At 45.0% G+C, this 12,630-nt stretch overlaps 1 protein-coding gene across 1 annotated transcript in view; it reads right to left on the reverse strand.

Annotated features, from left to right (window-relative positions):
- The window catches only part of PTBP3 (polypyrimidine tract binding protein 3), a 51,284-nt gene extending 40,945 nt beyond the window's left edge, over positions 1-10,339 (reverse strand). The window contains exons 1-2 of the mRNA XM_014889216.2: positions 10,199-10,339; positions 6,523-6,614 (exon numbers count right to left, since the gene is read on the reverse strand). The gene's annotated coding sequence lies outside the window, so the exon portion shown is untranslated. The remainder of the gene's footprint in view (positions 1-6,522; positions 6,615-10,198) is intronic.
- Between the last annotated feature and the right edge of the window lie 2,291 nt (positions 10,340-12,630).

A 12,630-nucleotide genomic window follows, 5' to 3' on the forward strand; every position in this document is an offset into this window, starting at 1 on the left:
GAATGATGAGGGGGGCTAACTCTCAGAGTCTCTGGGAATGGGTCCTGGGATGTGTGGCACAAAGATAGCTTTGTGCAGATATCTCTATATGCAGCTAACCCAATGGACATAATCCCATAGAACAAGGGATTCAACACTTGAGAGAAATGGCAGTGGCAGAGATTGTCTTCTCAGATGACCTAACAACTAAGAATCCAGACTTGGTAGCATGTACATCTGTGATGTGGCAAAAACTTGTATGACTTGGGCCACAAGAATACACTTCTGTTTTAACAATAATGAAGTGGGATGAGAGGGATGAGACCGTGCTCGATATGGCGAAAAAGCTCCGAGCATATGTAGATGCTGTACATGGCCCAACACATGCCAGAATTGCAGCTGTGGAAACACATCTGCAGAAATTAGAAGATAAGATACAGGAGAATCACGAGAAACTCAGGGAGGAGATTAAAGAGGACCTTCTCCAAATCTCAGCTGTACAGATCAGAGATTCTGGTATCCAGCGCAGACGTTCCCCAGATAAGGAGAGAAGGTACACCCCACGAGCTCAGCTGTGGCTCTTCCTGGGTGATTGTGGAGAAAACATGAGCAGATGGGATGGAAAATCTACTGCTGCTCTGGCCCAATGGGTGCATGAATTGAAGGAAGGCAAGACTAAGAGAGGGAGTTCCACCAAAAGGGAAGCAGCTCCAGTTGCCCGTATCCAAATTGCCAGGTGTGATGATGATGATGATGACATGTCCAATTCCCTTGAAGGAACCTCCAAGACATATGCCCAGGGAAAGTAGGATAAGTAAGCTTAGAGGGGCTCTGCCTCTATCCAGGTAGAGGCTGGGGAAAACTGGTTTTTTTTGGACTATGTGGACTTGCTGGCCTGGCACATCTGAACCACAAAAATATGAGGCCTTGTTTGACACTGGTTCGCAGAGCACATTAATCTCATCAAGATATGTGGGGGCAGAAGCAGTTTCTATCACTGGCGTGACAGGGGGATCTCAGGATTTTACTTTGGTGGAAACTGAGGTGAGCCTAACTGGAAATAGTTGGAAGAAACACCCTATTGTGACTGGCCCAGAGGCCCCACACATTTTGGGCATAGACTTCCTCCAAAGTGGTATTTCAAAGACCCAGAGACTCAAGTGGGCTTTTGGAATAGCTGCTGTAGAGACAGAGGACATTAAGCAGTTGAACACCCTGCCTGGACTATCAGAAAACACATCTGCAGTGGGACTCCTGAAGGTGGAAGAGCAATGAGTACCAACTGCCACCTTGATGGTGCACCGCCAACAGTACAGAACAAATCAAGATGCTGTGATTCCCATTCATAAGATGACTAATGAGCTGGAGACCCAAGGGGTGGTCAGCAAGACCCACTTACCCTTCAACAGTCCCATCTGGCCCATGTGCAGGTCTGAAGGGGAATGGAGATTGACTGTGGACTATCGTGCATTGAATGAGGTGACTCCACCACTGAGCGCTGCTGTGCCGGACATGCTGGAACTGCAGTACGAGCTGGAGTCAAAGACAGCAAAGTGGTATGCCACTATCAATATTGCCAATGCATTTTTCTCCATTCCTCTGGCAGCAGAGTGCAGGCCTCAGTTTGCTTTCACCTGGAGGGGGGTGCAGTACACCTGGAACAAACTGCCCTAGGGGTGGAAACACAGTCCTGCCATTTGTCATGGACTGATCCAGGCTGCACCGGAAGAGGGTGAGGCTCCAGAAGACTTGCAGTACATCGATAATATCATTGTGTGGGGGAACACAGCAGCAGAAGTGTTCGAGAAAGGAGAGAATCTTCCAGATTCTCCTGGAAGCTGATTTCACCATCAGGAAGAGCAAAATTAAGGGACCAGACTGGATCATGAGATCCAGTTCCTGGGAATAAAGTGGCAAGATGGACGGCATCAGATTCCTACCAATGTCATCAACAAAATTACAGAAATGTCTCCACCAACCAGCAAGAAGGAAACGTAAGCTTTCCCAGGTGCCATAGGCTTTTGGAGAATGCACATTCCTGAGTACAGTCAGATTGTGAGCCCTCTCTACCTGGTCACCCGCAAGAAGAATGGTTTCCACTGGGGCCCTGAGCAGTAGCAAGCCTTCGCCCAAATCAAGCAGGAGATTGCTCATGCGTAGCCCTTGGCTCAGTCAGGACAGGACAGAGGTGAAGAATGTGCTTTATTCTGCAGCTGGGAATAATGGTCTATCCTGGAGCCTTTGGCAGAAGGTGCCTGTTGAGACTCAAGGCCAACCACTAAGATTTTGGAGTCAGAGCTACAGAGAGTCCGAAGCCAACTATACCCCAACAGAGAAAGACATTTTAGAAGCCTATGAAAGACTCCAAGCCACTTTAGAGGTGGTTAGCATGGAAACACAACTCCTCCTGGCACCCCGACTATCAGTGCTGGGGTGGATGTTCAAAGCAAAGGCTCCCTCTACCCACCATGCCACCGGGAGCAAATGGATTGCCTTCATCATGCAACGCACCTGTATTGGAAACCCAAATCGCCCTGGGATTTTGGAAATAATTACAAACTGGCCGGAAGGTGAAAATTTTGGTCTCACAGATGAAGAAAAACAAGAGCCAAGTGACCCGGGCCGAAGAAGCCCCACCGCATAACTGCCAGCAGATGAAACACGCTATGCTCTTTTCACTGATGGTTCCTGCCGCATCGTGGGGATGAACCGGAAGTGGAAAGCAGCTGTATGGAGCCCCACACGACAGGTTGCAGAGGCCACTGAAGGAGAAGGTGGATCGAGTCAACTTGCTGAACTCAAAGCTGTTCAGCTGGCCTGGACATTGCTGAAAGAGAGAAGTGGCCAAAGCTCTACCTTTACATTGATTCATGGATGGTAGCCAGTGCTTTGTGGGGATGGCTGGAGAGGTGGAAAAAGGCTACTGGCAATGTAGGGGAAAACCAATCTGGGCTGCTGATGAGTGGAAAGATATCACTACTAGGGTAGGGAGACTACCTGTGAAAGTCAGCCATGTAGATGCTCATGTCCCCAAGAGTCAGGCTAATGAGGAACACCAAAATAACAAGCAGGCAGACCAGGCTGCACAGATAGAGGTGTCAAAGATAGATTTAGATTGGCAGCACAAGGCAGAGTTGTTCCTGCCTCGATGGGCCCATGATGCCTCAGGTCATTGGGGCAGAGACACCACCTATAAGTGGGCACGAGACCGAGGGGTGGATCTAACCATGGACAGTATTTCTCAGGTTATCCATGACTGTGAGACATGTGCTGCCATCAAGCAAGCCAAGCGGGTGAAGCCCCTGTGGTACAGGGGGCAGGGGCCCAAATATAAGCATGGGGAGGCCTGGCAGATTGACTACATCACACTGCCCCAGACACGCCAAGGCTAGCCCTACATGCTGACTATGGTGGAAGCCACCACTGGATGGTTGGAGACCTACCCTGTGCCCCATGCCACTGCTTGGAACACTATCCTGGGCCTTGAAAAACAAGTTCTTTGGAGGCATGGTACCCTTAAGAGAATTGAGTCTGACAACAGGACTCATTTCAAGAACAGCCTTATAAACACCTGGGCTAGAGAACACAGCATTGAGTGTGTGTACCATATCCCTTACCATGCACCAGCTGGAGGTAAGGTGGAGAGATACAACGGACTGTTAAAAACCACCTTGAAAGCATTGGGTGGGGGATCTTCCAAAAACTGGGAGCAGCATCTAGCAAAGTCCACCTGGTTAGTCAACACCCGAGGCTCCACCAACCAAGCAGGCCCTGCATAATCTGAGCCCTTGCATATAGTAGATGGAGACAAAGTCCCAGTGGCGCATGTCAGAGGTTTGTTAGGGAAGACAGTTTGGATCAATTCTGCTTCAAGTACAGACAAACCCATTCGTGGGGATGTCTTTGCTCAGGGACCAGGTTGCACATGGTGGATAATGCAGAAAGATGGAACAACATGATATGTACCTGAGGGAGATATGATTGCTGGGTGAGAGCCATACACAAATATCACAGTTTGCTGAGTGTTACAGCTATTGTCTGTACATAGTTTTATACCATATATATGTGTATGCATAAGATATGCGTGTGCAGAGTTAGAATATAAATTAGTTTTGGTAGCGAGTTGACAATATGGGGATAAGAGGTGAGAGGTCCTGGGGTGACTTTGTCCTGTTGAATTGTATCTCCATTTGTCTGTTTAGCCCAGAAATAAGTTTTGTACCTTTAAGGCTGGATTTGAGAGTGAAGGGGGAGAAATGATGGAATGTCTGAGGCTCTTGTTTTCAGAACACAGAGATAGGAGTTTCATCACTTCATCTCCTGGACTGTGTCACCCTGGTGGACAGCAGAGAGCTCTCCTTGGCTTTCTGTTACTTTTTGACTAACTGAGACAGAGAAGTTCCCTGGACAGTTTTGGTTTTTTCCCTTTTCCTGGAATTATTTGACCCTGCTCTGGACTGGGAACCCGAGGGAGCACCAGGAGCTCGCACCTGCAGCCACCGGGGCCTGGCCTGGGCAGCGCCATTTTCCAGTGCCAGAGGGACTGAGAACAGACTGAGCTGAGCTACACAAACAGGAGAGAGACTTTCTGGGTTTGCCATCTCTTCAGAGCAGTGAGAGGTTTTGTTGTTTGGTACTGTTAATTTTTTGTGCTGGGCAGTGTTTTGCCTGTTGAATAAACGGGTTTTTTCCACTTCTCTCTGAGGAAATTTTTTCCCGAACTTCTTGGAAGAGGGGCTGCTCAGGTTTGTTTCCTGGGGGGGCCCTTTGGAGGTTTTCTCCCAAATTTGCGCTAAACCAGGACACACAGAAAAAAAGTTTCTAGCACTGTCAGAAATCAAATAAAAAATTAGTATATAATCTACTTTTGAGTTCAAGGAGTTTCCTCCACAGAAACTAAGTTTTGAATTACAATTTCCACCATATCCCAGGTCATATACTGATGGCATTGAATAACTTCATATAAATTACTTCAACATTGATTGTGTTTATAACTGAGATGAAGGAAAAGGAACAGACATGAAGCTAGAGTGGTTTTCCTGGTAATGCAAGATCAGAAAAAATCAGCTTGTCTGTATACATGGAGCAAGAAAGGCAAACTAGAGACTAAAAAATAGAAACAGATTAACTGACAAATCAAAAGAGTAAGAAAATGAATCATGTGTAATAAAATGAGGAAGTGAACCAGCAAAAAAACCCACAGAAATGGAAAAAAATTAGAAAAATAAAATCCTAATTAAGCTGAGCAAAATTAGGAGCACAAAGAATGCCTAAAAATAACAAGAGGGATTACATGTAATTTATTAATTAAATTACATAACCTCGTAATGTTACAAGTCAATAAAATATTTGGGTGCTATATTCTTTTCATTTTCAGCAGTCTTTGCTGACTGCTGAACAGTATTTGATTTCAGCCTAGAAAACAGGATGGTTAAAAGCCTAAAGACACAGAGAATCATAGAATCATTTAGGTTGGAAAAGACCTGTAAGATAGGAGAGTCTGTATCTCAAAGTGTTGAAGCATAATTTACACATTCAAATGCAGCCCTTGAAGTATGTTATCATTCTGGACAGGTGCAAAAATGTGCCTTGAATTCTTGCTTTAAAAATGTTTATTGTCTCTTCCAAAGTCGTACAGTCTAGGAATCACCTAGTAAGCTGGATGAAAAGCTGGAGCAATACTCTAAAATTTTGTCACATCCTTCTCATGTGCACTTCAGTTGTAGCTGCCATGCAAGCTACAGACAAGGAAAGGGCTACCATTGCCCAGTTTTGCCATACGGTCTGGTCCCACCCAAAGCAGACAACATGGTAATATTCGATTTCTGCCTATATGTGAACTGGTTTTGGATCCGTGATTAATGCAATCCACCTTCCAAGAAAACAGAAATGTCTCATTTAAATGGCAAGATCCTAATAGAGATCACTGAGTCCACTGCACACTTGTGCTCTTGTGTAAGTATGCACACTTTCAGAGAGTGTACATATACAAACACAATTCTGATTCCTTTGTTTCTACTATTCACTGTGCGGAAAAAATGATTTATCTTCTCCTTGACTTTAAATGCCATTGTAATACACCACGTCTTTTAATGAATAAGAAAGGCAAGTTAAATTACTAGTAGTTCAGAGTGATTAAGGAAGTTAATTGCAAAGATAATAGCTGGTTTATTGAATCATATGAGCATTCATTCCATTGGCTTTCACAAGAAATTCAGGGTGTGGTTTCCTGGTCAGTTTAAGGTGATCTATGGCTGCAGTGAGCAAAGGCAGTCATGTCGTTCCTCACCCTTGCGTTTTCACAGCTCTCAGTGCAGTGACTAACAACTGCAAGGCAGCAGGGTACCAGAATAATTTATTTTACCATGCAGATCACATATGATAGTTTCTACACTATGAGGGAGGTGCAGAAATGAACTGTTGAGGATGGTGCGGCTCTTTTGGCAGCAGACCTGAGTTTGAACAACTTCAGCCAAGAGGCAAACAGCAAGAGCAGGGAAAAGTGGTATCAACAGGAGTAGACAAAATACTTTTTTCACCTACCCACTCTGCAAAGCGTGTAAAAAATGCTGCCTCTAACGTCAATGTAAAATTCACGTCCTCAGACCTGAAGAAATAGGCACAATTTTCACATGCTGAAATGAGAAAAGAAAGAGGAAAATAGTCTCTTAATTATAGTCTTTCATTAAAAATATGCAGCACCAAATGAATATACAACGGTCAAAAGCAAGAAAACCAAAAGCAAGAGTGCAATTGCATGCAACAGTTAATGAGTACAAAAGAATTAAGAACTGTGCCTTGAAACAACAGGCATAATTTTATGATATAACTAACTCTCATCCTCATGTTTTGATGCAAGATTTTGTTTAATCAGGATATCCTTTAAAAGAAAGTTGACAAATACACACTTGTGCTTATCACTTAACACAGGATTAGTTCAGCAGAAAACCTGATAAATATGTCCTGGTAGAACCCAAATCAACTGCTTATCTTCCCAGACAGGGTACACAAAACAGATCAATTTTCTTGACTACAAACCAAATCAAATGAACAGTAATTTGACAGCTGCTAAGGAAACTAGGAGATTTATTTATATTTTGCTATTTTCGTGTTTCTTATTGTAACAGATGATTTCCATTTCTGATTATATCAGCTAGTAGTAATAAACAAGACTGGGGAGTGAACAGCAAGCTCAGAAGGAGAGAGAACTTCATTCATACTAGGCTACGCTACATGTTTTCCACAAGCACATATGGGTTAAAAACAAGTATTTATGAAACAACTACAGGAAAAAGTAAACTATGTAATTCTATATAGAATATAAATAAATAAAAAAAGGCTTCTGAGCCAGAAATCTATGGATAATAATAAGGAAGTTGTTGATGACTCTTTAAAAGATTGAGCATTATCTTCCAGAATTCCAAAGTCTTGTTACCTGAAGATTTAATCGGGTACCAGAACAACTGAATTTAATTTGAAAATGAAATACAGCTGCTGTGTTTAGTGTTGTTCCTGAGTTCCCCTCTTACTAACCCACAAGGAGGCCACTAACCTCAACTACAAACATCCATAGGTCTAGGCACATATCTGGTCTGCTTTTGATAGCCAACAAAAAACTACAGTTCACACTATTCTGGCTTCTTCGATTTTTATCAGTTTAACTTGAGCCACATTTTTCTGCTAACACAATAAGCTGAAATAAAGAGCCAATTTCTTTGCCATAAAACTGAAATTCTCACAGCTTTCTACAGAAATTTTCTGAATCAAATAAAAATTATTTCTCTGTGTTTACTTTTACATATTCTCACCCTGATTAAATACAAGGTTGGGATCTAAATTAGCCTCAGCGTTCCACAGAAATAAACTGATGCCCCCATTTCTGTATGAAAGCAGCAAGGAAGTGTAATTTTTTTCTTTTACTTTTTTTTTTTATTAAATAAAAAGTCACAAGACAGCTTATGAAAAATTTCATTTTACTTTAGTTTTCCTATGGCAGTTTAAACCAACACCTTTCTTAACATCTGCATTTTTTGACTAACAGTTTGGAGATCAACCAATGACATTCAATTCTCAGAAGGTATTTAGCATCTTCTAGCAAAAAAACTACACCCCCAAATCACCCAAAAAAACCCCAAGTCTTCCTGAAGTGTCACAGGCAGCACTTAGCATCCCAGAGCATACTCAAGTTTGCAGTTATCACCAATCACCTGTATCTTCACTGAAACACAAAGGCTCTATTTCAGAAAATTTCTTTAAAAACACTCAGGTGATTCAGCTTTAATGTGTCTACAGTCTTTGTTGTACTCTCTCAAAAGGAAACTTATTAGGGAAGTTCTACATTGCAATGTTAGATTTGTACAGTTTAAGAACTACATATATTTTATCTGCATCATTTCTACCCAAACCAGAAACAATGTCAATATAAAGTTATCTTTATTAGTATTGCAGAGCAGTACACTAACTGACAGACGATTCTTTTTCACTACTTTCTCAACTAAAATAATAAAACCTTTATGAAAATTTTTAAAAATACCTGGGAAAAGAGACTCATACTAGTTGTATGACAGCATAGGAATCATACACCCACAACAGACAGCAATTCCACAACTTAAGAAAAAAACAAAGACCTGTATTCTCAAACAGAACAAAAGAAAAACAAAATTACAAGTTCCTCCATAAGTACATTTGACAGATTAATAAAAAAAAGATTCTCACTCCAGTGAGAACTTCCTTAATTTTCTCTTGAAATTTTGCAACGTGCAGTTTTAAAGCAAATGTGAAAAAATGCTGATCATAGCAGAATTACTCAGTACATTTTTAAAACTAATTTCTTCAAAAAGATATTTCTTAAGACTATTTACTGTTTGATTAATCAGCATTTATAAAAGACTGTCCTAGTCCACATGTCTCCCTATAAAGGCTTCTACTACAACAGTTTGTTAAAAGACATCAGGAAGTTTTTTGAATCACAAGGAAAAAAAGAAGCCTTCTTAACTTTTGTATCAGAATACCTAGATTTCAAGAACAGCAAAATGTCATTGAGATGCAGGATGCAAGTTTAAGTTAGTGTAACATCTATATCTTTGCATGAAGTTGGAAGCGCTGACTTCAGGGAACATTTGTATTTTCACCTCTGTATATAGTTACGAGGAAAAAAAATAAACATTAGGCATGGTTAGTTCCCTGAGACAGCTAAATTTCCCACCACGGCCACGCCTCCCAGACTCTGGATTTTGAAAAATCTATAGGTAAAGGAAAAATAACAGCAATCACATTTTCACTTAAAAAGCAGTGAGGGAAGTTGGCAGTACACAAAATGAACTTGGGTTTATTACTTAGTTTCAAGTTGAGAAACTTTATCAAGACATATGACAATGAGCTACCATCACACTATCCCAGCAATGGGAGCACAATACTTTAGACTTGTTAAAAATATTTTTATCTTCTGAGGACGACAATGCTGTAGCAACTTCATCCCTTCACCCCAATCTGCTGCATAGTTAAGGCTTTCAGTAAGGTCTATAAAATGCATTACATGAATAACCATTCTGATTATTGATTAACCCTGCAGAATAGATGTCAATCAGTTCGCTTCCACATATGCACTTCCACCAAGCACAAGCGACAAGGCAAGTAGGAGCGGCTCCACGTTTTCTCTGCTACAGACAAGCACCCCCCGGACTGGGGGTACTTAACTTCAACTACCACGTGAAACCAAACACCTAAAAACTCATCGGGACCCACTGCTAAGAAACCCGCGCGCCAAAGGATTTTTTTAACACTTTAACAGGGGTAACTCCGTAATAAAGTTTAAAAACCAGGCAAGCGCAGGCCCCGAGCGGCGGCCGCCACCTCCACCCCGCGCAGGGACGGGAGCGCGCTCAGCCCCGCGGAGCGGCGCTCCCGGCGCATCCCGGCCCGCGGCCGGGCGCGAGGCCACGGCCCCCGTGGGGCGGGAAACCGACCCCGGCCACGGCCCTGGGGAAAACGCGCCTCCGGCCGCGCTGGAAGAAAAAGAGAGAAAGAGGAAGGGAACGGAAGCGAGACCCGCACGCCCCAAGTACCACAAAGTTCCCCGCGGCAGCGCCCGGCCTCTCAACTCCAGGTCGGTGACGGCCGCCGGCTTCCTCCTTCCACAAGTACCTGGCGGAGCAACCTTCGGGAATACCCCCACCCCAAGCCCGGCCCCTCCGAAACCCGGCCCCTCTCTAACACCCACCTTTCCCCTCGCTTCGTTCCGCTCCCTCCGACGGAGGCGGAGAGGACCTCCCCCAGCCCCTATCTCTCCACCCCCGCTGCTCCAAGGAAGAAGGAGCCGGGATGTGTTGGTCACCGCCCCGCCCCGCCCCGCCCCGCCCCAGGCGGCACCAGGTGGAAGCCTCGGGGCGCTCCCCGCGGTCAGCGGCCGCCGCCCGCCCCTCAGCGCGGCGCCGGCTCGGCGGCGGAGCGGGACCCCCGTGCCCGGCCCGGCCCGGCGGGCGGGGAGCGCCGGCGGGCGGGGACCGCCCCGGAGCGGAGCGCGGCGCATGCGCACCGAGGGCCCGCGCCCCCCTCCCCGTCGCCTCTCCTTGCGCGGCGCCTGCGCAGTGTGGCGGTCCCGCCGCTGTGGGGCGCGGTCGGGCTGTGCAATGGCCTCGCTCGCCCTCCGCGGGGCACGGGCAGACGGAGGCGTCACTCAGCATCACTTAAGCTGCAAAGGACTGAGAGGTCATCGATTCCAACCTGTGACCGACCACCATGTCAATTACGCCGTGGCACTACGTCCAGTCCTTCGTTAAATACCTCCAGGGACGGTGACTCTACTACATCCCTGCGCAGCCCATTCCAAACTTTAATCACCTCTTCTGTGAAAAAATTTCTCCTAATGTCCTACCCCGGCACAGTGTGAGACCATTTCCTCTTGTCGTGTCCGTGGTTGCCTGGAAGAAGAGACCGACCCCGACCTGGCTACAGCCTGCTTTCAGGCAGTTGCAGAGAGTGATGAGGTCCCCCTGAGCCTCCTTTTCTCCAGGCTAAACATCTGCACGTTCCTCAGCCGCTCTTCATCAGGCTTGTGCTCCAAACCTTTCCTCAATTATGTTTTCCTTCTCTGGGCTCTCTCCAGAACCCCAGTGTCTTTCCTGCTCAGAACTGGGAGCAGGACTCACCAGTCCCCAGTTCAGAGCCATGGTCACTGTCCTGGTCCTTTTGGCCACGCTATTTCTGGTACAAGCCAAGATGACATTGTCCTTTTTGGTCAGTTGGGCACACTGCTTCCTCATGTTCTATCATCTGCCAACCGGCATCCCCAGCTCCTTTTCTACTTGGCAGCTTCCTCTGAACTCTTCCCACAGCCTGTAGTGCTGCAAGGTCAGGGGGGCAGCCACAGGTCAAGAACTGCACCATCCCTTGAGGTCCTCAGTGTCCTCCTGGCCTTTGAGTCCCACAGAGCACTCGGGGCAGCCAGGACAGAGGGAGAAAGCCAGCCACTCACCCAGCACCACCAGACAGGATTAGGGTACCAGCCCTGAGCTGAATGCTGGTCGTATCATCTCTCCATGTGGCACAGCATCAGCACTGGCTGTTGCACCATTAAAAAGTGGTCAGGCCCTGTGCCTGTTTGGGTTTGTAAATTTGCTGAGCCATATGTTAGGAAATTTCTCTACCTGACCAGGAGCCACCCTGGCAGTCACTCTTGCACCACCTGAGCTGGGACTAAGATCCCTTCACAGCTACACTCCCCTGCTCAAACAGTCACACCAGATTTCCTCACTACCTCGACCCCAGGTTTCCCATAGCAGAGTTTCAGACGCCCACATCCTCTGGATGCAATAACTACAAAGTAACAGCTCAAGCTGGTGCCTCCGTGGTCCATAGGTGGGACAGGAGATAGATGTCTGGTCCCCTGACTGGAGAGTAGAGCAGGAAGCTGAGTGATGCTGATGACATACTCATGGCTGTGTGCAGTTCAAGTGAGTTCCACCCTAGATCCTGCTCCCTAGAAGAGGGTGCCTGAGGGCAGTAGGTGCCCTGGCAGATAGAGATATCTGTGTTCCATGTAACTCCAAGGAGTTGTGTTCTTCTGTCCTGTGTAGGGTGGACTTCCCTGACATTACTCCTTTTCTGGGCTATGTTGTTAAAGAAAATTGTAGCCTCAACCGCATGGATGACAGTCGCAGGACAATCCTTGAATGTCTTGTGACTCTGATGGACTTCACTCCTAAGAATACAGGAGTATCTAGAAGTCTGCTGTTCTGTTCCCCCACAAACTATAGGAACAAGACAAATCATCATGATCAAAGAAGTACTTTGGGGAGTAGTTGTTTGAATAAAATAAATTTTAGTCTTAACATAAGGCTTAAAAATAAATTTTAGACATAACAGCAGACTCAGAAATGATGTTTGGATCAGTTGTTATGATTTTGAGAAAAGGAAGTAAAAATCTGGGCATATCTATTTTAGATATGCTAATATAAGTATATACATACACACATATGAGAATATACTAATATAATCAATATTTCCAATGTATTGGACTATATTTTATATATGTTAGTAATTAAATTTTTATACATGTATGAATTTTAAAATTAAGGATTTTTGAGTCCTTTGAAAGAACTTTTCTTTAGAGGTCAGATTGTGAAAAATGACATACAGTTTCATCCCTTAGCA

This window comes from Sturnus vulgaris, chromosome Z, assembly GCF_052056855.1.
Source record: "Sturnus vulgaris isolate bStuVul1 chromosome Z, bStuVul1.hap1, whole genome shotgun sequence".
NCBI lineage: Eukaryota > Metazoa > Chordata > Aves > Passeriformes > Sturnidae > Sturnus > Sturnus vulgaris.